A 25711-nucleotide genomic window follows, 5' to 3' on the forward strand; every position below is an offset into this window, starting at 1 on the left:
ACAAAAAAAGTGACTGCATCAGAAACTGAGGAGAATTCTTTACAGTTAGAGAAAGCAAGAGGTATGAGAACTCAGGGCAATGAGAACCAAACCTGCTAACTACTGTCCTGTAGCTTCTGATAAGTTTCAGGATGCTAGGAACACTGTCTTCAGTAGCTGCACCTTTGTGTGAGAATGGCAGATCAAAAGAGCTGCATGGGGAGAGCGGTCAGATGGGTCCTCTAGGGTGAAGCTGGTACCTATGAGGGTCATGTCCCCAAGGGAAAAGGCAAACTGGAAAAAATACCCATGTCTGGAAGGCAGGCAGTGAAAAACCTTCATTGAATCAAATGGCATGATGGGTAGAGAGTCTTGTAATGGAGCAGCTCTTACATGAGCCTGTGGTCTGAGATGGCAGATCTGCATAATGTGAATAATTATAAGCTAAAAATTTTAATTTAAGGCGGGCCAGACAGGGGTGAGCATATATCTTTAGAGGATTGAACTTCTTCTCAGCACTACAAAGAATCCACACAGGATTAGTCCCAGTGAAGACAAGCTCAAGGACAGAAATCACAAAGTACACAAGGAGACCATGTATCAGCAATGAGTCCCCAGAGACCGGTAATGGCAAGCAATGGCCCCATCCTATGTATTTTACATGTTTAATACATTTCAAGAGGTAAGAAAGAGAAATGAAATTATGACTAAAAGCATGAGAGTGTCAACATGGGCCTGAAGAAGTATGAGAAGCCTGGAAATAAAAGAAATTATATAAGCGATGTATTGAAATACAAGGGGACTGTGAACTGTCAAGGACCATACAAAGCATAGAGAGAAGGGAGAAAGACATGAAGAGAACAAGCAGGTCAGGCCTGCAGAAGAGGTCCTGAAGCCAAGCTCTGATCACAGTTAGAATTGAAACATCCCTTCCCGTGGATTCTGACCATTTCAAATTGTTCTTTATGAATTGAGAGTTTTGTTACATTTCAGAGTTTCCAGAAATGCCCCCTTGACCATTGACCTTGTTGTATGTGTCTGGTGCAATCACATCTAACAATTTTTACTGGTCCCCTGCAGGCTAATTGTTGAGAAGGGCAACTCCATACCAAGAGAAAGACAGAATTTATTCTTAGGATGCAAGCTAAGCCTAGAGATTAATTAAAAACAGATTTTATTCATTTACATAATTGGGAAATTATTTCCAACATTAGTCCTAATAAACTTGGATGTGTTTGACAAATGTGATGATTTGTTCTGGGATAAATACTTGGCCTTTAAAATATACTTTTGATGTTGGTGGAGGGCAGGCACTTTAAAGGGTAAATGATGTAGCCCTGTTCCTTGGCAGGGAGCTGAAACAACAGAGGTAGCATCCCTGGTCCCTGAGAGTTGAGCCCAGCATCCCGCAGCAGCTGCTGCTCTCTCAGGATAACAATGTAAGAGGCTGTTTGCATGACACTGGGCTATCAGCTTTATAATGACAGTTGGATGATTTTAAGCCTTGACCTCAATTTTCTACTTCTTCCACAACCTCACAAACCCATTCCGTCTTAAATATTCCTTTAGTGGCCCTTAATTCCTTAGTGCATGTTTTAACCTAAATAAAAATTTCATTTTTTTCCACCTCCGAGAGAGAGAGAGAGAGAGAGAGAGAGAGAGAGAGAGAGAGAGAGAGAGAGAGCACGCTCAGGTCTCTCTCTTCTCTGTGAATTCTGCCCTGATTTCCCTGACAGGATCCACCACACTCTCTTCTAGTTCCCCTTGCTGTTTGCAGCAATCCCTGACAATTATTTAGAAACAGAAGAGAGTTCCTGAGAGATAGAAGTGGTGAGCTACTCGTCTCCAACGCTAGCGATCTGATTGGTAAAGGATGCATAGAAACCTGACTACTTTCCATAGGATGAAAACATGATTTTATGTGTGTGTGTGTGCTTGAGTACATGCACATTCGAATGTGTGTGTGTGTGTGTGTGTGTGTGTGTGTGTCTGTCCATGTATGAAAGTGTACATTTGCATGCTTGTTGGTATGTATATAAAGGCCAGAGAACAACCGCAAGTATTGTTTCTCCCGTGCTATTCACCTGAGGTTTTTATTTTATTTTTTATTTATTTATTTATTTATTTATTTATTTATTTATTTATTTATTTTTTGAGACACAATCTCTCACTGGTCTAGAACTTACCAACTAGGCTTCTCTGGCTGGCCAGTGAGCCCAAGGAATCTACCTATCTCCACTTCCTCACCTTGAAATATTAAAGTGTACATAGCTACGATAACTTTTTAGTATGTATATTTTGGGGTACCAAACCCAGACCCTTATGCTTGCAGGGCAAGTACTTTAGTGACTATAACCCTGGTCTCCAAAAACATAATTCTGTGAAGTTGCATCCACACACATACAGTGAAGAACCAGCGGTGAAGCACTGTGTGTATGTATGTTTTCTCTATGTCTCCAAAGGAGTTCCGGTAAACTTGCCATGTCACACACACACACACACACACACACACACACACACACACACACACACCCCAACTGTAAGGAGCTTCAGCTAATATGCCTATGATTATCCACTAAATAAAATACTCAGGAATGGAGAGGCATAAGTGGATCATAAGGACCTTATGGCTTGCACAGGGGATGAACCAGTGGACAGGGTGTTCAGAGAAGTAGTAATGAATAAGGCTTCTAGGCCTTAGAAGATGATTTCCCTAATTTTTCTCCATTCAAATGCAGCTCCACCTTCTCCAGCTCTTTTCTCCACAAGGACAGAGAAACAGTCTTTTGATGTAAGGAAGACACACCACAGAGAGGCTGAATATGAACTGACCCTTGCTTGGGGACCATTTTCCTATATACATGGCCATAATCATAATCATAATGCTTGCCTGAACTTGGTCCTTTTCTTCTCTTTAGCATAAGGTCTGAAATTACCTGCTGATGCTTTCTGTGGGGCTGCTGGCTGCTGAACAGAGGAGAGGCCAGGGAACCTGAAGTGTGTTATTGTTCAGAAATGCTTGAAGCGCTCAAGGCTCTGAATGGCTTTGGTGAATAAGCCGACCTGGAGCAGTTCAATAGGTGGGGCAAGGAGTAGGGTGCTGTGCCATTGTCTCTGCAGAGGGAGGGGCTGCAGAGTTCACAGGGGCTGTGCTGTGTGCGGGCCACTTGGCAGAAAGACCCATAGACTTTAACAAACAAAGCTTTCACTTCTTAGAGACCCTCACAGCCTAAGGAAACTATTTAGTAAAGAGATAGTAGCATTGATAAGAAAGAATAGCCCCTTGGCTTCTTCCTTCTTAGATAGTGGCACACATATGTATAAGTGTTGACAGATGGTGACTTTCCAAGGCACAAGGGTAAACCTGGATCTGTGACAGTCTCTACCACGGGACAATACAGAGTTTTCTTTTGTGCAAGAACAAACAAACTAAACAAAAATGGGAGAGAGCATGAAAATGTAGGAGCCTTGAACTGGCCTTTTCTTTTGGCAACCCAGAAAAAAAGAGTACAAGAGGCCAGCACTGTTTGGGCTCAGTTTACCAGGTGAAATGCTCCAGTAGCCTTAGGTATGGGTGACACTGCCCAAGGGGCAGAAAAAAAAAAAAACGGGGCTGCCACCAAGGTCTGCCTGCCCACACCCTATGAGGTTGGACTTGCAGGTCTGTGACCAATATGCTCAAGAAGGGTTTCAGCACCGATCAGGATCAGGCAAGGTACTCTGGGATATTGCTTACCACAGACACAGTCTTATGCCTCATTATTGTGGTGAGGCCCTCACATGGCATCTTTTTTTTTTTTTCTTTTTTCTTTTTTTTTTCGGAGCTGGGGACCAAACCCAGGGCCTTGCGCTTGCTAGGCAAGCGCTCTACCACTGAGCTAAATCCCCAACCCCCCTCACATGGCATCTTAAGACTACTTTATTTTGCTACTCCTAGAATGCCTGGTCTTACCCCAAACCCCTATCCCACACATGTTTCTAGATCATCTGACTCCAACTATCTACAAAGGCTTGAACAGGGGAGCAGGGTCAGTCAGTACAGGGGGGCTCTGATTCATGCTGCCTCACCTAAGGTTCCTCAACTTTATGAAGCAAGAGTAGTGTGCTTCCAAGATGAACGAGGGCCTGAGCTTTGCCTTTCGATATCTTCCTGGGCTAGTGGCCTATGGTAGGATCATTTTTTCTGATGCTGGCTTTGTATAGTAGTGGGTTACAGTTCCCAGAGTCATACAGTCTTGAGTGGAAATGACCAATGGCTTATAGTGATTTATGAAATGGATGATAAGATACTTTAGTACGGAATAGCCTATGTGTTGGCTGATTTGGACCAACTGTAGGCTACTGTAAATGTTTTCAGCATGCTTCTTACAAGTTAGAACTAAGCACTAACTAGTCATAGGTCAGTTTTAGTAAATGAACTTTTTCCCTTGAGATGTGATCTAAAATAACTTAGAGTATGGGTAGCCTTGAAATTGTTATATAGCTATGTGTTGTATAAAATTTTCATTTCAACCCAGGATTTTTACCTCACCTTTGACCATTTAGTTCCCAGATAAATGACACACACAACCTTAAGCCTCAGTCAGCACTAGAACTTGGCAAATATCAATCCTCTATATTATTACATCTATTTCCCAGTCACTAATCCTATATAATTTGCTATGTTTCATCTGGGCTGTGCTTAGCTCCAATTAGCCATGATTTTAAGAAGCCCCATGGTAGCTTCTCCTCTATTCACCTTCTCTCTCTTCTTCATGGTTTTTCTCCAACCCCAAGCTTAGGGAACCCTCCCCCTCCCACCTGCTATGTCTCATCTGCCCAACTATTGACTGTCAGCATCTTTATTCACCAATCAGGAATAATTTGGGGGCAAGGTCATATAGCATCACATGGGGTCTACATGAGGACTCTCTCGTCCCTGAGGTCTTGGAGGTCTGCACTTTTACAATATATAGCAACAGATCAAACCCCAAAAGCTATGGATGACTTCTTGCCTTTATCTCCTGAAGGAATCATAGGCATGCACCATCACACCTGGTGTGTATCATCCTGGGTCTTGAACTGAGGACTTCATTCATGCTAGATAATCAACTGAGCTCCTGCCTAGCTTTTTTTTTTTTTTTTTTTTTTGGTGGAGGGAATGTGGTATTTTGTGGATGAGTTTATAAGACTGAACCCTATAGAGTCAACGAGAATCTGTACTGAGGCACCAACATTATTCTAGAGGTTAGGAAGGGAGAGGAGGTCAATGAATGTCTTTTAGGAGCTCATGATCTGACAGATGAGTCAACAGGGGGCTGTAAAGATTTTCAGGGGCAGTGGGTATCTGTATTGCATGGTCTGATGGGGGCTGAGAGGGAGATGTTAGAAATGAGATAAGGGCTATGGATAATGATGGTCAAGGCAGGTTAGGGAGTTTGTATCCTGATGGTGTACAATGGGTACCACCCAAGGTATGGTTGGCCTCTGGGAGATGCTGTAGTCCAAAACAGCTTGTCCAAAGTAGTACAATGCAATTGGAATTGATTTGGGTTTTATTGGATTAGAGAGTCTAGGCTTGGGCAATGAGTACTTATAGGGATTTCTTGGTGGGATGATAATCAAAGCTAGTTATTGGCTGGCCTGTTCTGAATGACCAGGACCTAGTCTGCTGCACCAGGAACAAGACTCAGGGTGATGTCCTCTGCAGGAGAGGGCAGGCCAAAGGAAGTTCCTAATGACAAAGCCTCTTTGATATTTCTCTCAGGTGAAACCACTTAGTGGTTCATAGTAGGTCAATTCAGCTGCTGTGGGGGAAGTGTGGATTCCTAGTGCACACACTGAGAACGAATCTAAGGAGGAGGAAAATTCCAGATGTCTGTTTACAGCAACTCAGAGATCTAATGAACAAGGACCCACAGCTGCAGAGGCAGGGTAAGTAGGGAACGAAGAAACTGATGTGGGGACATCAAAGCAGAACACAGTCCAGTTTAAACCAAGGCGGCCCCCTATTTGAACACAGCAAAGTGTCTTCTCTTTAGCCTTCTTGGGACACTCTGCCTGGAGGACTGCCATAGCTTCAATGCTGGGGCTCATGCAGGACCTCTGTCTAGTCTGAGCTCTGCTGTTCTGAGTGACACGGGGGCCAGCCAGCATCCTGTCCCAAGTCCTCTGTGATCTCTTTTGTGTGGTGTCCAGGGACAGAGTCCTCAGATTGCTTAGGACAACCTCTCTGACAATCTAATCCAACCCAGTCCACAGGGTTGTTTTTTTTTCCCCTCCCACATTTACTAGATGCAGTGCACATACATCCTGGGATATTTGCTGACAGTTTCGAGGAATGCAAGGGTATCTCACCTTGTATCTGAGATGCTGAGCGATTATTAAATTGAGCTGTCTTGGCATAGAAATGATTGCAGGGTTGGGCATGCAGCTCAGTGGTAGAGTGGTTGCATAGCAGGCACAGGCCCTGGGGTCAATTCCCCGTACCCCAAGAGAAGTAAACAAACAGACGGACAAATGGAAATGAGCTTAATAAAGTCTCATGTCTACAGAGACTGTGCTGAGGGCTATTATGGTGTAATCTACCTGACCTTGAGGTATCAAAGCTGATGAGTAGAATATCCCCATAGAGTCCATGATAAAATTGTCATCCTGATGCTGCCTTCCCTCTGCCCACCTTCATGCTGACCAGGATCCCTGTGGCACAGCAGAGGTGGAACACAGGCTGCAGCAGCTCCCCTAGGTGCTGGGGTCAGAGAAGAAGGATGGAGGTTCTTGCTGGAGAATGAGCTAGGCACTCCCTTCTGGTGTCCCCTGAGTTAGGCCTGTGCTTAGGGTCACTGCTTTCAAGAATGGAGCCAAGGAGCCTGCTGTATGATGGTCACACGTGGTTCAGAGTTCAGGAATTCTACCAGTCTGGGGAACCAAAGACCCAACTATGTGAAGGTCACACACACAAGGTTCAGAGCATAAGAATTCCTCAGAAATGAAACTGTTGGGTGTGGAGTGGAGTCAGGGAGTGTGGGAGAGCAGCTGCAGGACTGAGTGAGCGTCTCAGGATTTGTCAGAAAGGAGGCTGCTGTTCCCATCTCTGTGCCCTGTGAATTCTTCTATCTCCATAAGCTGGACTGGAAGCTGGGGTCAGGACAGCAGTGGGCCTAAAGGAGTGTGAGGCTTAGGGAGGGGCTTAGGGATAGCCTCATATTCGCGCATAGAACACATTGCCTCATCCACATTCCCTCTCTGCTATAGTTTTCTACTACAGGAATTTACATGAAAAAAGAGACATGTATACCACTGAATTCTTTATATACATGGTCCACTGGGGGGCGGGGGGTTGTTCAAGAGAATCCATTTCTTATTTCCAGACGGAGAAAGTCAGAGTCGTCAATCATTTAGGAAATAAAAGAGGGTACTAGAAAATATAATTACATATAAATCTGTATCTACGTATGCATATAGTTGAAGTATTATCTGAGAATTAGTTTTTATTCTATTCTTGGGCTCATTAAATAATTCTGCTAAACCAAATGCATTTCTTGGGCCAGTGAGATGGTTTGGCAGGTAGGGGTGTCTGCTGCCGAGCCTGATGACCTGGGTTTGATCTCATGATTTGTATGGTTGGTAGAAAGAATCACAAGTTTTCTGCTGACCACTGCACATGGCTTTTCTTCCCTGCCACACAACTAAGGAATAACATGTAATAAAATACCTTAAAGTATAACACTTTTTTGAAAAGGACATAACAACTACAAACCAGGATTGTCTCAGGCAAGAGGAACGGCACAGTCATCCTGACACCAGCGACTTTCCCAAGATGACACAGCTAGAGACTTCAAAGCTAATGCTTCCCCATATTTTCCTGTTTCCAAAATCCGGATGAAAAGTGCTGCAGATTCACTGAATGTTCTAGAAGTTCATCTTTTTGCTGAATCTTTTGTCTATTCTTGGGAACTGGATTTGTCTGTCAGGCCATTTCCTTCCCATTGGACTTCTCAGTCTGGATCTTCTGATGCTGCCTTCAAGAGTGAGCTGACCATTCCTAAGGTGACATATTAGGAAGGCTTCCTTGGGAGGCATTTGAAGGGATGTGGCCTGGTTTCCCAGGTTGCTTTCCTTCTTTCCTCTGGGACAGCTATGGTCACTTTGACCTGAAGACAGACTTTTCCTCCACCTTTACCTCAAGGCTTGGGTATTACTCATTGCTTCTCCTCACACCTTTAACTTCTTGGCCATGCTTTACTCTAGATGCTACGTCTACCTTGACCCCATCCAGCTCTAACCTTAGAGGGAATAAAGGACAGTTTGCTGGAGCCAAATAGCCATGACCCTGAAAACACAGGTTTACGTTGTCCTAAATAGCATTTGCCAACACAGTAGTAACTGTTTCATGAATTTTTGTTTAATAATAGTTTCTTTTTAATGACAAAGAAAGTCATAAATCAAGACATCTTTCAAATACATTTGTGATGTCAGACAGGCAGGTTTTAACAGAGAGGGCCATGTCTCCCATCCATCTTATGCTATGTGATGATATCTACAGCCTTTGAATTAATGAAAGCTGGAGATCTGTTCATACATGGCAAAAAGGACTCTACCCGATAGGTACAGAGTTAGTCACAGAGGTAGACAATGTATGGCTACTAAAAGGACTAAATATAGCCCAGGATCGTTCAGCCACTGACAGAACATCCCCACTCTCACAAGTTCAGCAGCTCTGATCAGCCTGTCACTCTCCTGGAACGCATCCCAGATGCAACTCCTACCTTGAAACTTCAGCTCACAGCCCCAGTCTTTACCTGTGACCTGGGATTCTGTGGATGGCTCTGCCTCGGAATGGGGTGTTCCCTGCCTCTCCTAAACCAGTCCATAAACGAATCTGTTCTCGTCAGTGTTCTCCACACCTACATTCAGAATTTGACAGTCTTTGAGATTTAATCAACTAGTTCATTGAACAATCCAGGTGTATACCCACCTGATTTGAAGTGATTTAGTTTAATGAAGATAATCACATGGCTTGGGTTTTCTAGGGCAGCCCTAATTTCAAATATTCTTTGCCGCTGTTCTCATGAAACAACCAAAGTACTAAAAATCTTTGATATTTTGGGAAAGAAACATGTCTGGATGGCAACAGACACCAAAACCAAGAAGGGGTGGGGGTGTAAATTCCTACTCAGACAAAATATCCCGTTTTGCCTCAGATCACAGAGGTCTCTGCTAAACTTTTGTCTTTGTTGCTCATGTGATTTTAAGAGAAAGCTAGCTTTTAATCCATTTCTATTTCTTTCTGAGTAGCCCTGCAGTTTATGCTGTTTCTCCACCAATACCTAACACCATGTTGCTTGTGACAATCTGTTTTACATGGGTGTCTTCTCTGTGAAAGCTGTAAGAGCTGGGATCCCAGGTTCAGGTTATCTGCCAGGCTCACGGGTAAATTATATCTGCAGCAACTGCCCACCCTTGGCCGTGGTTGGATCCTCACTGTGGATAGACGCTTTCCCCAAGCCTAGTAGAATTCGGAGGGACCTTCTGGAAGGCTTTTAGCCCAAGCCTAGCCTGGTCTTGCCTGGTCCTCCCAGGGAAAGCTTGATTTTTCTACACATTGGCTCAAGTCCACTTCTTAATGCTGTGGGAAGAGGTAAGCACCCCCTCCCACAAAGAATAGTTTGAATGAGGTGACTTGGCAGGGTGTGTGTGCCTGTATGTGTGCTGTGTGTGTGTGTGTGTGTGTGTGTGTGTGTGTGTGTGTGTGTGCCTTGACCACGGGGTCTGAAAACCACTTCCAGACCCTGGAAGTGCTTCCAGAAGAGTCCTGTGGCCATCAGAGCTGGAGGGGGCTTCTTCACGGAGTTGGGGGCATTCGCTGTGACAATATGTTTTCAGACAGGTTCTTCAGAAAGTCGATCAGCATTTCCAAGGCATACTTGGCTACAGGGTGTTTTCTTTTGTGTCTTGAAGAATGGGGGTAAAAGAAAAGCATAGGGTGTGAAGAGTAAGGTTTGCCAGGATCCAAGGTCAACGTCCTTTCGGTCAACTATCACTTTGGCTATGCTATCTCATCTTGATTTCCCTGTACGTGAAATTGGAAAGACAAATGACCTTGAATGGATTGTTGTGATGGTTAGGGTACTGGATACGGAAGAAAGTATTGAGGTGGAAAATTCACTCTGCTAGAACTTTTCACAGTAAAGAATTATCCAAGGCTGAGGGTACAGTTCTGTGACTACATGAGTGTGTGCTTTAGTAAATGTGAGGCCATGGTTTTAAGCCTTGACCCTTACCCCCCAAAAAACAATCAATATTGAATCATCCCACTTATACTGACTGATTTAGAAGCTGCCCTTCCTTGTTTGCATTGTTTGGGACATGCCAGGACCGGCATGTTTGTGATGAAATCCCATGAGCCCTTGTGGCTAAACAATGGAGAATGCCATTAAGTGAATGCATGCTTTTAAGAAAATACTTAGAATTCCTAAAGCAAAATATGAGATGAATTAAAAAGGGCAGTCTTGGGCTCTGGCTACTCTTCACATTTACTGAATAAAACTATGCTTCAGAAAGGTTAAAGCTGCAGCAAGAAGGGCTGGAGTGAGCTAGGGCTGGGAGACGGAGGGGCAGGATAGAGATTGGCCCTATTCATCAGGACCTGCACGAAGGAGTAGATGTTCTCCCTAGGGACTATAGGTGTGACTCATGTTCATATACACCTAGGAAGTCACCCTGCCTATTCTAAATATCTCAGAGTTTTATCTGGCAGCTCCTACCCTGGGCACATCAGCTCCTTTTGGGAAGGGTTGCAGGCAATGGTATTCCTTGTGCCACAAATCCCCCTGAAGTAGATAGAAACAAGGTTTTGGTGTCCGTGTACATGTGTGCATTTTTATGCGGAAGATGATCCCCAAACCACAAAATGGGTTTTGGACTTTAGTTCTGCAGATCACAGCCAGAATAAGCTCCCTAGCTAGTAGAGTTCATGGCATAATTTATAATTAGGCAGGGGTCCCGGCACTCCTGTGAACCTCCTGGGCTTCTGTCACTGGTCTGAGGTGCTTGGCTAGGCTGCTACCTCAGCAAGACTTATGTTGTGTTTGGTCCCTCACTCCAGAGGGCTGTAGCTTTTCCGTGATTCCTCCTTCCCTCTCTGGCCTACAAAGTCCTTGAAACATGTTGTAGATGGTGCTATAAATCCTGGGTTATCTGTAGAAGGCTGAAGTGACTTTCAGTGTTTCACAGATCTAGCAAGCCGTGTGTGTGTGTGTGTGTGTGTGTGTGTGTGTGTGTGTGTGTGTTGTGTGTGTGTTGTGTGTGTGTTGTGTGTGTGTGTTGTGTGTGTTGTGTGTGTTGTGTGTGCGTTGTGTGTGTTGTGTGTGTGTTGTGTGTGTGTGTGTTGTATATGTGTGTTGTGTGTGTGTCCACTCAAACCACTTGCTGTTCATCATCATTTAGTGGACACATATTAGTGTCATTTAGGTCATCAGTTTTGGGAGATGATAGAGAAGAAAACTGATGACAAGCAAGTCTTCCTTTCCTGAGGCTTACTGTCCCTTGATTGAGACACATGAGCACCTTAGAATCAAAATAGGGGTGGGGGCAATATATTAAGCCTAGAGCAGTGATGCAAACCTTTAATCCTAGTGCTCAGAAGTCAGACAAGTGGGTCTCTGTAAGTTCAAGGTCAGCCTGATCTGTACGGCAAGTACAGCTAGAGCTATAGTGAGACGCTGTTTTAAAAAGCAAGATAAAGGAAGTGATATGCATTCTCAGGACTAGTGCTGCCTGTGCCCTGAACTACTCACAGCCTGACCCTACATGGCCTTGGGGCTTGGAGGTGAGGTGGTGCAGAGTCAACAACATAGACTCTGAAAGCAGTGAGAAACACTGCAGCAAGCTCATCTGAACACTGCTGCAAGCTCCTTTAATACCCTCTACCCAAGCCCCATTGGTCCCAAGAAACCAAGCGTCTCTTTTAAACAGCAGTTTCCGATTGATTGGCATAGTCTGTGTCAGCGTCTCTCAGGCAGGACCTCCTCAGTTAGGTCCTCCTGCAGGAGATGCTTTTGTGGCAGCACAGCCTCCAGCGTTTACACAGAGGTAGCCCTGCCATTCCTGCTTACAGTTCACCTGGTAAGAGTGTTTGCATGGAGACCTGCGTTCAGATCCTCATTCCCCATGTAAAGAGCTGACATGATCATGTGTGTATCTCTAATCCTAGTGCTCTTGGGGCAGAGACTGGGGCTTTCTGGCTACAAGTGTAAAAGTCTTATAGGTCTAGATTTTTTAAAACCTACTTTTAGTAACAGTTTACAAATGCTCTGACCTCCACCCCTCTTTAGCTCGTCATCCGAAAGTCGGGGAGAAAAGATGGTAGACGTGACGAGGGGATGTGGACCCTGCTTAGAAGCTCTTTGGGGCGATTCCAATCTCCCTCATTAGGACACCAGTAGTCCAGGTCAGTCGTGTCAAAATACCAAACAAATCAGCAGTGGTGGCACGATCAAGCAAAAGCAGCCAGGTCTCCATCCATTCTGCATGAGTTAGAGGGAGCAACCAGAACCAGTTGGGACACCAGGAAAAGTTTTCTGCCATGCCTTCCTCAGTGAAGCAATGACAAGAGTCCAACGAAGCATGGCAAGGCTAGCTATGAGAGCGCCCTGTCTGTTGAGTCCTCCTTATATTCTTTCCAAACATCACAGGTCCTCCCGTGGGTCTTGCTTCAGCAAGATACCACGTGAGTCTGCATCACAAGACACAACTGGAAGCTTCCACTTCACTGTCTCTCCAGGGAACCAGATAGGGAATGACAAAGCTGGGAGCCCAATTTGGCAATTTCATAATCATATACAATGTATTTTGACCATACCTACCCTCAACTCCTCCCTCCCACTGCTCATAGACTCCCCCACCCCTCCACACCATCATGTCGCCCTCTCACCTTCATGTTCTTTTGGTTTTTTTTTCAATAACCAAATCAAGTCCAATTAGTACACTATGCATGCACATGGGGGCGGGGTCATGAATCCAGTATTAGCATCCCGCCAGTAGCCAAAACCTGCTAATAGATCCTCAGCTAAGGGTGGAGCTTCATGATTCCTCTCACTCATGCTACATACATCTTGCCTGGCAGGTTTGCACTATAGCACGTAGTCTACTGCTGAGTACGACCATGGATTGTTTTTCTTCCCCAGCAGCCTCCATTGCACCTTTTGGCAATGTGAAGCAAGTCAACAGGGAGGAAGTTTCCAGGTCAGTTCCAGCTTGATCTCTCTGCGTTTGATAGCAGGACTTTCTTATACAGCAGGTCTGAAATTTGATTTTGGGTAGATGCATTTCCAACTGCTGCTCAGCCCGTTTTCTTTGCTCTAATTTTTAAAAGTAAAACTAGAAACGGAGTCTGCTGACAGTACCAGCTCTTGATTGTCCGACTTACCCTACTGCCTGTTGTCCTTGGCAAATCATGAGACGAGGTGCAGATCCTTAGAGTAACAGTGTCTGGTGCTTACTGCATGCTATGCCACATACAGCTTTCGCATCATTTAAATCTCACCTTACCTTACAAGGTGAGCATTTCATCATGGACAAGGTATGGACGTACAAACTGAGGCACAGTTAAAGCTAAAGCACGTGTTTTCAGTCTCCCTGGCTAGGACCTTCTAAATTCACAGTTTGAATTGGTCTCTAAAATTCAGGATCTGAGCTGGAGAGATGGTTTCGTGCTTGATGTTTTTCCAAAGTCGATTCCTAGCACCCACTGAAGCTCAGCTTTAGAGGATCTTAGTTTCCACTTTGGCCTCAGAAGTTACTCACTGGCATGTGACTTATACACACACATATATAGTCATAGACATATAAAATTTTTCTTAAAAATATTAAAATATGGGGTCATAGGTCCCTTACCACATTGTGACTCCTAACGAGCTGCTCATGGTGGGGTGTAGTTCGAGGTAGAGCACGTGCATAGCATGCACTAGGCCCGGGAAGAAAGAAAGAAAGAGGGAGAAAGGAAAAGACGACTCCTGCTTTCTCACGACCACTGGTCCTTGGTCCAGAGTTTCTGTTTATATCCATGTTGGCCTGCATATAAAGATCCCGATGAAGTGTGTCATCTCAGTCACTGGAAATGCTATCACTGGTTCTTCTTGACCAGCCCCTAATTCAGAAGGTTTGGTTCTAACTGTCCTATGAGAATTCCACTAAGCTTAATTTCCTGGTCCATAAGCTGTAAAGTATGGTTCCTTTTAGGGTAGGTTTCACGTACAGACTCACAGGGGGGCTGGCTCATAAATAAATTACTTCTTTGTTGATTTATGTCCCTATCTTTGGGAATTCATGCCTGCCTTAAATATCTGCAAAGAGAAGAAATTCGATCTTGTGTTAGTATTCTACCTGCCCCCCTTTCTCAATACTTTACCCACTTTCTATAGTATAGAGATCTTTATAGCCTTAACAGAATGAGTTCTTGTGTGGGACTTTGTGTGAAATGACATTATTAATATTAAAATACTAAATATTGTGACTCCCAAAATGATGTGTTTTGATCACACTTTAACTATGGCAAAACACTTCAAGATCCTTCCAAATATTGATGTAACCTTATTGTTATCGACCTACTCAGATATGGGTCACATGGGCTGACATTTAAAAGGATGACTCTAGCTAATCCTCCTACAGTCTTTGGTATCAATTACAAGGCAGCAACAACTTTCTGCCTCTGATGAAGGCACAGTAGGTATGTTTCCACGTGTTTCCTTTTCTTCTGGGATATGAGGCCAACCTGTGGTGAAGTTTTGAAAATGGGCTTCCATGGCTGGATTCATGAGTGAACATGGCCTTCACTGAGCCAGATAGAGGCTCCATCCCTCAGTCTGCAGGAAAGACAGTGACGGGGAAGCTGGGCTTGCTGTACCTTCTCAAGCTAATAGAAGAGAATGAAGCGAGGCCATGGAGCACGAGGCCAGCTGTGGGCAGCAGCTTCATGGCTGAGAGATACAGTGCTTGACAGGGTATCCTTGTTCCCTTGAACATCGGTGTCCCCATCTATGCAACGAAAGACTTGAAGTAGATGATTAAAGGCCCTTCTTGGCATTCATTTTCCATGATTCAGTGGCTCTCTGCAATGGCCACAGGTGAGGTCCACAGAGATCTCCCTCTTAAATACTTCATGTAGAATTAATAAGAATTAATACTTTATTACTTTTTCAGGTAGTGGCCCCTGTTATTTCTCTTAGTAAAGAGAAAGGAAAGTGAACACAGGCATCCTGAGGTCTTGCTATCCGTGAAGTTTCAATGATAATTTTCCGCCTCTGATGAATGCACTGTATCTATGTCTACGAATAAACGTGGGTCTTTCCTCATGAAAGTCTTAGTGATGTAAGAAAAGAGAAATAAGGAGTTATTTTCTACTTGCCGGCACTTGCACCAGAGCTTGATATTTTTTTTCTGTTTATAAGCTCTAGCCTATATAAAAGGAATGAATTGGCTTTTCCATATTTTACAATGAGGGTTTAAAAGAGGTGAGGCCACAGTGCCTAAACCCAAGAAGCAGAGAAGTCCCTGGGGACTGGGACTTGCCGTTAGCATTTGAGGTGGTGGAGCAGAGACACGCATGTTCAAATCCGTGCCAGTTGGTGTCTTGTTTTCTGGACAGAGGCTTCTTTGTGAGGGCTGGATGGTGCCGAGCCCACACTGACCACGCTAGGCCAGGCTAACGGCAGGGCATCATCTCTAAGTGCTTCACCTGCTCTGCAGTGTCTACCTTCGTGACTTTGTGAGCTCAGGCTTGGGAGCTTCACAGTGTCCCACTAATGGCCAAGTTTCTTTAGCTTTTAGATTAGCTTCTCAGGCTTGCCAAACTGGGTGGGTGGCTCTGAGCAGCCGGAACCTATTTACCTCTTATAGTTGTGGAGTCTAGATGACTAAAAATCAAGGTGTTAGTGAGGTCATGCTCCCTCCAAAGCCCCTAGGGGAGGGAGAGTCTCATCTTGCTTTTATTCAGCTGGCTCCGGATGTCTTTTGAGGTTGTGCGACCCCTATCAGCCTCTATCTCTCTATACATTAGAGACTTGCCTCTCTCTGCCTTTTTCTTAGAAGGACACCTGTTGTTGATTGAGGCCTTAAATATGGGGTGACTTTATCTCGGCATTCTTTAAACCTCAGGAAGGACTATCTTCCAAGTAAGGTTATATTTGCAGGTGGTAGGACAGAACATGTATTTTTGTAGCTATCATTTTTATTTCCCATAGTCCTGGATGCTGTCAGCTGTGCTCAGCCAGGTCTAAAGGAATCCTTGAATGTTTGATGACATAGATGGGGGAAAGAGGGACACAGGGAAGAACCACAGTGTGAAGAGAGGGAGCAGGAGGTGGTTCTGGGACATTTAGCAGAGACTATAATCACAGTCAGCTGTAGCCAGGCATCAAGTTTCTTCTCTGTGAAATCCTAGAGGAGATCAGGTATCTGTGCCAGTACTCAGTCCCTGGGTTCACAGACCAGAGAATAGGAAATAGGAAGGAAGAAAAGGCCCTTTTGGGTAGTAATTCAGGAAACTCCAGAATGCAAAGCTCTGGGACCTTGGGAAGGCCACATTGGCTGGCAGGAACCTGAGAGAGAGGTAGACGGTGGGTGGAGAAATGGTTTCAAATCCAAAACACAGCTCAGCAAAGGCTAGCAACACGAGCTGTAGTAGAGCATGCCAAACGCCATATTTACTCAGGGAGGAGTAATGTCTACCATTCACGGTAATTAGTAGGCATCATGAACTGAGTGCCATGAATTGCATATCTATTTAGGGGTGCTGGCCTACACAATTTTATCAACATTATCTTGTTTACGTATCAAAACTGCCCATGAAGTAGACTATATACTCTTAGGACACTAATTTGAGAGTCAAATTTAACAATTTACTTCAAATATTGGAATCAGTCTGGGGTAGGGCTGCTATTTAAATTCAGCATTATATGAGTTTAGTACCTATTGGAGATAAAGTTTTCTCCCACATCCCCAAAATTCATCCTTTGAATGTGTGGCCTTCAATGTGTGGAGCTGTTGCAAGGTCACTGAACCATGAGGGCTCTAACCTTGTCAATGGCTTAGTCTGTCCCAGTTTTCCTTTTGGCTGCTGTGAAAAACACCTTGACCAAAAGCAACTTGTGGAGGAAAGGGTTTATTTCATCTTATTTCCGGCTTGCTCCCCAGGTTTACTTTCAGCTACCTTTCTTATGCCCCACCCCCCAAGGCTACCTGCCCAGGAGTGGTACCACCCACAATGAGCTGGGCCTTCCTATAGCAGCCATTCACCAAGAAAATTCCCCATGACCTTGAGTATAGGGCCAATCTGATGGAGGCATTTTGTCAGTTGAGAATCCTTTCTCCTAGATGACCCTTATTTTGGTCAAAATGACAAAAAAGCTAACCAGCACAAAAGAGACTCACAGCCAAATGGGTTGTTAGGAATTGGGGACCAGCAGGGAGAAGGGGACAGGATGGCTGTGGCATTTTAAAAGAGTCTATTTTGTCCTTGGTCCTTGGCCATCTCTCAATGGCTTTGCTTCTCCAGCTACCTTGAGGTGAGCCCCTCTCTTACACTGTGCCCTTCTATCCTGATGCTAGTATTTCTCCATAGGCCTATAAGCAACAGAACAGGCACCAATGGACTGAAATTCCTAACTGTGGTTCAAAGTAAATATTTTCTTTTAGTTGATTTTCTCCTATGCTGGACGCAAAGAATATGTGTGTATGGTAATACACGTGCATGCGTGTGGTCATTAGGGGATGAGGGAGAAGGAGGCAGTTGACTCTCTCAGCTGACAACCTAGGTTGGGAGAGGGGATGGTAATTACAATTCTTTTTCTGAGCTTCTAGAATCTACCACCTCTGAGTCATTCTCTCTCCCCTGCAAAAAGTTAAGACTTGTGTGAGTTCAGGGCATTTCTCAAAATGAACTTATTAGCACTTTTGTTGTATAAATAAGTATTTTAATTTTTGTGGTGCACATTAAAGCGGGTGGATGGGAGGCTGTCAGAATTCTTAATTGTCATGAAATATGCCGCTAATAATCGGTCTTATTAAATCTAAATGAAATGCCTGTGTGTAGCCTTCTTCCAGCATTCCCCCCACTTGCTGCAGCTTTTTTTAAATCTGAAACAGCAAGCAGTCAGTCTAAATCACTATCAAATTAACTATTTATGTTCCCTTTCGCCAGCATCATCCTGCCCTTCTCCCACCTCTCTACCCTACTCTCTTCAGATCTTCTGTTTTATGGGGAAATGATTAGTTCTGGGGGCTTGGGGGGGCACCTTCATGCACTGAAAGAAAACCCTGGTTGCTGGGCAGAATTTTGTCTGAAGTCCTGGTGTGGGTAAGGGGGTGGTGGCCTGTATTCCTGAAAGAACAGGCCCAGCAGGCACTGGGAGGCAGGGAAGGTTGGGCACAGCCAGCCCAGAGCAACATCTGATTTGTCTCTCTTGGCTGGAGGCCAGTGACAAGGTAGTGGCTCATCTCTGTTTCCTTCAGATGCTGTGTGAAGGAACGGAGTCAGCTCTATTTGCAAGACCTTATCTTTGCTTTGCTTTCTGGAGGCTGAGTGGGAATTTTCCAACGCAGAGGTCTGAGTTGGCTAAAGCTCTGGTGGCAGATACAAGACAATGCTATTTCAGACTGGATTAGCAGAGTGTCATCCATGACCTTCTGAGGAACCGAGAAAGCTCAGAGGAGACAGCTTCTGATTGTCAGCCCAATGGGGAGGTGATGGGGGTGGGGATTGGACATTTACTAGAATAAAAGCAATGGACTTAGAAAGTGCTGTGTCATGGGATGGATCTTCTCCTTAGATATCCAACCTCCCACTTGAGGTCCTGCTGAGACTGAGCCCATCCAGGAATACCAGACCCCAGGCAGGTAAATGAAAGCAATTGTCCAGTAAAAACATTTGCTTCCCTTCATTTGTCTACATGTTCTAGGCAAGGAGGAGGAGCAGGGGGGGAAGGAGGGAGAGAGGGAGGGATGAGAAGGAGGGGGGAGAAGGAGGGAGGAGGAGGAAAGAGAAGGAAGAGGAGGAGGAAAGAGAAGGAAGAGGAGGAGGAGGAGGAGGAGGAGGAGGAGGAGGAGGAGGAAGCAGAAGCAGTCTTGTTGTCACTCCCCCCTACCCTCAGGGGTAGAGTTGAAACTGAACTCTGACAGGGCTGTTAGGTTCATGACTATTGCTAATCAGTTGTATAGTGGCCTCCAGGTGGCTTTTCTTCCAGTGTAGGAAGGGTGTTGCTACTCACCGCCAGCACTGTTCATTTCCACATAAGTATTTCCACTGATCATTTTCCAGGAACTTAAAGCAGAAAACAGGGGGAATGCTGCTTACTGTCTCTTTCAAAAGCTCATGCTCAGATTTCTTATGTAGCCTAAGGAATGATGCTGCCCACAGTGGTCTGGACTTTTCTTCAATAATTAACAATGAATGCGGGGCTGGGGATTTAGCTCAGTGGTAGAGCGCTTACCTAGGAAGCGCAAGGCCCTGGGTTCGGTCCCCAGCTCCGAAAAAAAAAAGAACCAAAAAAAAAAAAAAAAAAAACAATGAATGCAATCCTCTGTAGACATGCCCACTGTCCAACTGATCTGAGTAGTCCCTCCATTGAGACTCCCTTCTCAGGTGACTCTAGCCTTTGTCCAGTTGGCAGTTAAAGCTAGCTAGGACAAGCATCCAACCCTGGAAGAGACTGATCTGGATTTGAATGTCTCATCCATCCTTGGTGACGAATGAGCTTGGTTGAGTGGAATAAGACTTCTAGGATCCTAGTTTTATCATCTTTATGATGGGGTCAATGCTGTTTCCCTTGCTGGATTAAATGAGAACATGTATGTGACAGTCCTGACCTACTATAGCTTTAGTAAGTTTATATCTCTTTCTTTCTTCCAAACATCCTATATGATCAATAAAGGACCAAGATTCTGGTATATTTGGCACCATGAAATGCTGTCATGACAGAAGCATAAGTGTTTGGGACTTTGCTTGGCATCACATTTGTAAACTAAGTTGTCATTTGATTGGAACAAACTCATTGTGCCAATATTAGCTCTTTTTATACCAGAGAGAAAAATGCATGTTAGCTCAGTATACAGTCCTATTTCCAGCTAGGAAGGAATGTTTCTGAGCAGATATGAGGCAAAACCTAAGGGTGTGTGAGAGTTTGACAAAGGGTGTGTCATGTGAATGAAGTTATTTCTAATATCTGATCTGGCTTCAAGGTGCTAGGAGCCCAGAGAACACTTGTGGAGGTCTGTCTTAAGGTTATACTGCTGTGAAGAGATACCATTACCAAGGCAACTCTTATAAAGGACAATGGTTAATTGGGGCTGGCTTACAGGTTCAGAGGTTCAGTCCATTATTATCATGGCAGGAAGCACTGCCGTATCCAGGCAGGCATGGCACTGGAGGAGTTGAGAGTTTTACTTCTTGTTTTGAAGGCAGCTAGGAGAAAACTAACTCTTCCTCACTGGGCAGAGTTTTAAAGCCCATCCCCACAGTGGCACACTTCCTCTAACAAGGCCACACCTACTCCAACAAGGCCACACCTCCAAATAATGCCACTTCCTGGGCCAAGCATATATAAATCACCACAAGGTCTAATAGGTGGCCAGCTTCCAAATGACTCGAGTCCTGGGTTCTTCAGACTCAGCCTTTCAGAATGGTTCTACTCTACCTGTCCAAGTAGCCTCACCACCAGAGTTTCTTTGGGTCATTCATTCTTTTGTTAAACATTTATGTGCATGTTCCCTTTAATACTAAGCCTCGGGGACACAACAATGACATGCACAGCCATGAATAACCCACATATGTACAAGATACATCACATTTAAATGATGGAAAACCACACTGAAGTATGTACAAAAACTGAGTAACAAATGGAAGCTGTTCTATTTTGATATATGCGGAAGTGGGTCTACTGTCAGAAAACTGGCCCTGAGGGAGAAAGACTGAAGTTCTAGGGGAACCAACTATTTGTGTGATGACAGGGTGGAACCGGATTGTGATACAGAGTAGCTGCGTCTAAATCCTGACTTAAGACTCTACAGATAAGTTGCTTGTTTTGTGCTCCAGTTTCCCCTCTGTGGAAAACTTGGAGAATACCATTTTAGTTCTGAGTTGTTGGTTTGACTTAGAAATGGACTTAGAGGAGCAAGGGTTTATTTGAACTAACAATTCTAGGTTAGAGTCCATTATTATGGGGGATCCCAGCAATAGAAGCTTAAGCACTGCACACAGATGCACACACACACATACATATGCACAAATAAAAACGAAAAACCTGCTTAGATGTAACCTGTGGAGGTGACATCTAGCAGGGCTAGCTGCTGCATGTACCTCAGCCTCTTTACCCAGTGTTCTTTATCACATAGAGTATGGTGTCTCTATGCCCCACAGGCTTTATCTCCTGTGCTGCAAGATGCATGCCTCTCGTCAGCTTTCCAGAGCTGAGCCACAAGCCACCGTCTCACTCTCCACTCGTCATACACAAGAGTTTCACACACTTCAAGCTGGTATAGGAAAGCCACTCACAATAGATTCCGCAAGACAGAGAAGAGGGCTTCTGGAGCTGGTTCAGTCGGCAAAGAGCTTGCTGTGCAAGCATAAGGACCTAAGGTCCTTACAACCTAAATAAGTAAGCGCGCACACACACACACACACACACACACACACACACACACACACACATGCAGAGAGAGAGAGAGAGAGAGAGAGAGAGAGAGAGAGAGAGAGAGAGAGAGAATGGGGTAGCAATGAAATAAAGTAGGATCTCTTCTCTGTAAACTTAACAAAATCTAGTGTTTTATCCCCCTTTTCCATTGCCATTGAGACTGTCCCACTTCAAATATGCACAGTTCTACAGCAATCAGTGCTTCTCATCCAGCACACCTTCTTGCAGTGTCTCCCGCCTTAGGCACATTTGTCACTCTCCTTGTTTGAGGCAAGTGATGGAACCAGATTCACGCAGTCACTTCCTGGATCTCCCACACCAAGGCCATAAGAAGCAGAATCCAGTATTCAGATCAGCAGTGACAGGCCAGTGCTTTGGCCTCAACTTTCCAATGGTGCCAAAGATCCTCCAGGAATCCCAGGCAGCGGCTCTTGGCTTTGGTCTCCAGCGATTCCTCCTTAAATTCCACGGCTAGCCTGGTGCACACACACTCACAGGCAGGCTTCTCTTCCAGGAATGATTATGCAGAAAATGAGAGCTGACAGTGATAGATGGACTTTTCCATTTTCTGCTAACGTGGCTATGAAGTCAGAACCCACTTTGGTGAATGTCCATTAAGGTCAAATTTGGAAAGCAGGTATTGAGAGTCATCGTTGCTAATTACACCCTGAGAGCTCTATTTGTATTTCCAAATTGGATAAAAAGGTTAGTAAAAATGGAACACTTCAGCACAGCCTGGCTCCTGGCTTGCTCTTCAAAGTTTGCTGAGAAATACCGTCCTGTCTCCATGCCTCTCACACCTTACAGGTGAGCCAGTGCCAGGAGTGGCTGTCCCTCGAGCCCTGCCAGTCTCTGGCAGATCCGATTACATCGGGGACCCTTAAGAGCACTTGAAGCGAACGCCATGGGTCTATTTTAGTTCTGCTCCTTCTAGAGAGTAGGAAGTGTAAGGAGACGCTTCCTGCTGACAGGTGGCCCCATAAAAGTCGTCCATCTGCTGCTAATTATGGCAGAAAGAAAATTCACACGGCCGAGGTTTCTGTGTGTTTGCTAAAGATCTCCAGAGGTGTAACTGTCTTCCTGGGTCACAAGGCCATTCACAGCATTACATCTATAGAGCCTGCTAATTTAAAAAAAAAATAATTTAAAACTCAGGGTAGGAGGGAGTGTTTAACAGAGGTGTACCTGGATAAGCATCAGATTGACATTTGTTCTGGCAGAAGAAGGTAGTCTGTGCTTGCAGCTGGATTCAGGAGCACTTTGTTCCCATCCCAAGGGATACTGGGAGGGGACAGACCTAGCTGTATTTCACACTCTCTTGCTTTGCCTCCCACCCTCCAGTTCACCCCCCCTTTCTCTCATGGATTCATCTGTAAGTTGGGTAGAAGTTCTTGACTATATAACACAGAAGGCCATTGTCGGGCTGGTGATGGCTCTGTCCACCAGGGACCTGGTTTTGATTCCGAGAACCCATGTAAAGATTCAGCGTGGTGGCATGTAGTTCCAGCCCTGAGGAGGCAGAGGTAGGAGCATCCCAGAGAGTCTTAGTAGATAGTCGCCTATCATAGGTAGGACCCCAGACAATGAAACACCCTGTCTCTGAAATAGTGATGGATTTTGAGGAATAACAGTTACTCTTGTCTTCTGCCTCCCACATACACACATGTGCACATGTGCCAGCACACATATGATTCAACTTACCTTAACAGCAAGAATGAGTTTGTTTCTATGCCCCAGACCACCTTAGCTGTGGGGTTTGGACCAGGTTTGGTTTTCTGTCCATTCAGATTCCCAGTGAAGGCAGACTAGGATAATACATTTTGATAGAAATGTTGTCTATCCAAAGAGCCTAAACATTACCAAATTCTAACATAGGTTTAGAATAGAATATTTGTAGGATGATGATTTTTTTTTATTTTGAAATGTCCTATTAGATAAGTCTATGGGAATTTGATATTGGTTTTATGTTTTATGTATTTTATTCTGCTTGTTCTTTGCCCACTTTCTATTTTGAGTCACTTCGTGCTCCTCTGTCTTTGGAATGTTACATGCCTTTCCAGGCGGAATCGGTACGCTCAGCCTCAGCCTCTGGGAGCTTGATCTCATTTGACATCTCAGTTTTGACGAAACGTCACCCTCAAGTCGTCCTTACTGCCTCCTTCTGATCTCCCTTGCATCTTGTTTCATGAAACAGAGACTTGTTTGGCTTCACCTCTCTGGCTGTGGTTCTTGACTTTTTCCTTTGATCTTTCTCTGTCTCTGGTTAGACAGCCCTTTGCCCTGCTAAGTAAACATCCCTTGACCTGGCTTGCCCTTTGAAAACATTCTTTCACTCCCGGCCCCTAGGGTCCCATGAGATACAAGATAAATGGGCTAGTCTCTTGGGATAGGAACTTCCCATAATACCCTGTCCCCTGCGGTTCCTTCTGCAGCTCCGGCACTGGCCACAGGCTTTTCTACTGCTGGGGTTTGAATGTGAACTGTCCCCCATAGGCACCGACGTTTGATCACTTGGTCACCAGCTGCTAGTGCTGTTTGGGGAGCTTGTGGAACCTGTAGGTGCAATCTTGATAGAGGAAGTGGGGCAACAAGCCTGGGCTTGAACATTTTATAGGTTGGATCCACTTCCTGTTCTCTCTCTGCTTCCTGCCTGCTAGGCCAGCCTCATGAATTCTGCTGTCAGGCTTCTTCACCATGGAGGACTGTATCCTCTAGAACTGTAAGCCAAATTTCTCTCTCTCTCTCTCTCTCTCTCTCTCTCTCTCTCTCTCTCTCTTCATTCCTTCCTTTCATCATCATCTCTCTAATTTATCATATCTAATCTATCTATCTAATCTATCTAATCTATCTATCTATCTATCTATCTATCTATCTATCACCATCAATCATAGCAACAGGAAAGTAACTAGTACCTCTATTATCCAATGAATTGTTTGACAAACACCACAGTAGGAGTCTCAAAATCTGGCAGTGAGCAAGTTCTAATGTTCAGTATTGTCAGAGACTTTATTGTCTGTCTTCTTCTTTCCCCAACATATAAATTGAGTGACTAGAGAGAATCAAAAGAGATCTTTCCTGGGAAAAGTTTCCAGAATCTTTAAATCATATCTGAAGAACATGAGCTAATGCTTATTATAAATTATTAAATGGAACTTCTGTTTCTCAGCCTTGTTTCTGAACCTGTGACTAATTCCTTAGGCAGAAAGTTGTGTCCTTCTCAGTTTTACCACTGTACTCAACAGAAAGGGATCCCTTGGAATGAGTCATGTGAATGGCGCTGTTAATGCACTAATTGCAATGTGAGTGGTGGGATTCCTGCCTCACACATGCAGGCAAACACACACCTCTGGCACTTCCTCTATGTAAGACAAGCTGCCTTTGAAAACTAAAGCCAGTGAGACAATGCCAATAACTCAGATATGGCAGAATGATTGCCTACTTGGTCTAAGTAGGTATTTGTGATTAATTTTATAATTTTAGCAAAGATTCTTTCTCTGACAAGGTACATATTCCAACCTATTTTTGTAGCTTTATTTATTTATGTTTTTAACTTTCCAGTGTGCGGTTTGATGTTTTGAAAGAATACCTCCATTGTCCATATTCTCTGGAGTTCATGCCAGGGGACATTCTGCTTTGCTAGTATAGAAGCAGCCATTGAGGATTTCTTGGCAATTCTAAATCAAAATGCCCTTGCCAGAACTTAATTTGGGGAATTGCATTTCTTCCCACTAATTAACTCCATTGTTTCAATTAGGAAAGTACTATTTCTTCCAGCCCAGAACACTGCCACCGTACAGGAAGATGGCTTTGAAGTGCTTTCACAGTGAAGCCAAGCATTTCTTGTACCAAGCTTCCCCAGGCTCCTTTGTGGCCACATTGTCAAGATGGCTGACCTCATTTCTAAGGATCACTGTGTTGGACTCAAGAGGTGATATAAAGTTGAAAGTTATATCAGGAGAAGTCTGAGGAAGGCCAACTCATTCTTACTGTTTTCATCTTATGTAAGAAGGCTCTCAGAAGTAAAGTACATGTTCAAGTTCCAGTCATTATGTTTAGATAGTCCAAGA

This window comes from Rattus norvegicus, chromosome 8, assembly GCF_036323735.1.
Source record: "Rattus norvegicus strain BN/NHsdMcwi chromosome 8, GRCr8, whole genome shotgun sequence".
In the NCBI taxonomy this organism is placed as follows: domain Eukaryota; kingdom Metazoa; phylum Chordata; class Mammalia; order Rodentia; family Muridae; genus Rattus; species Rattus norvegicus.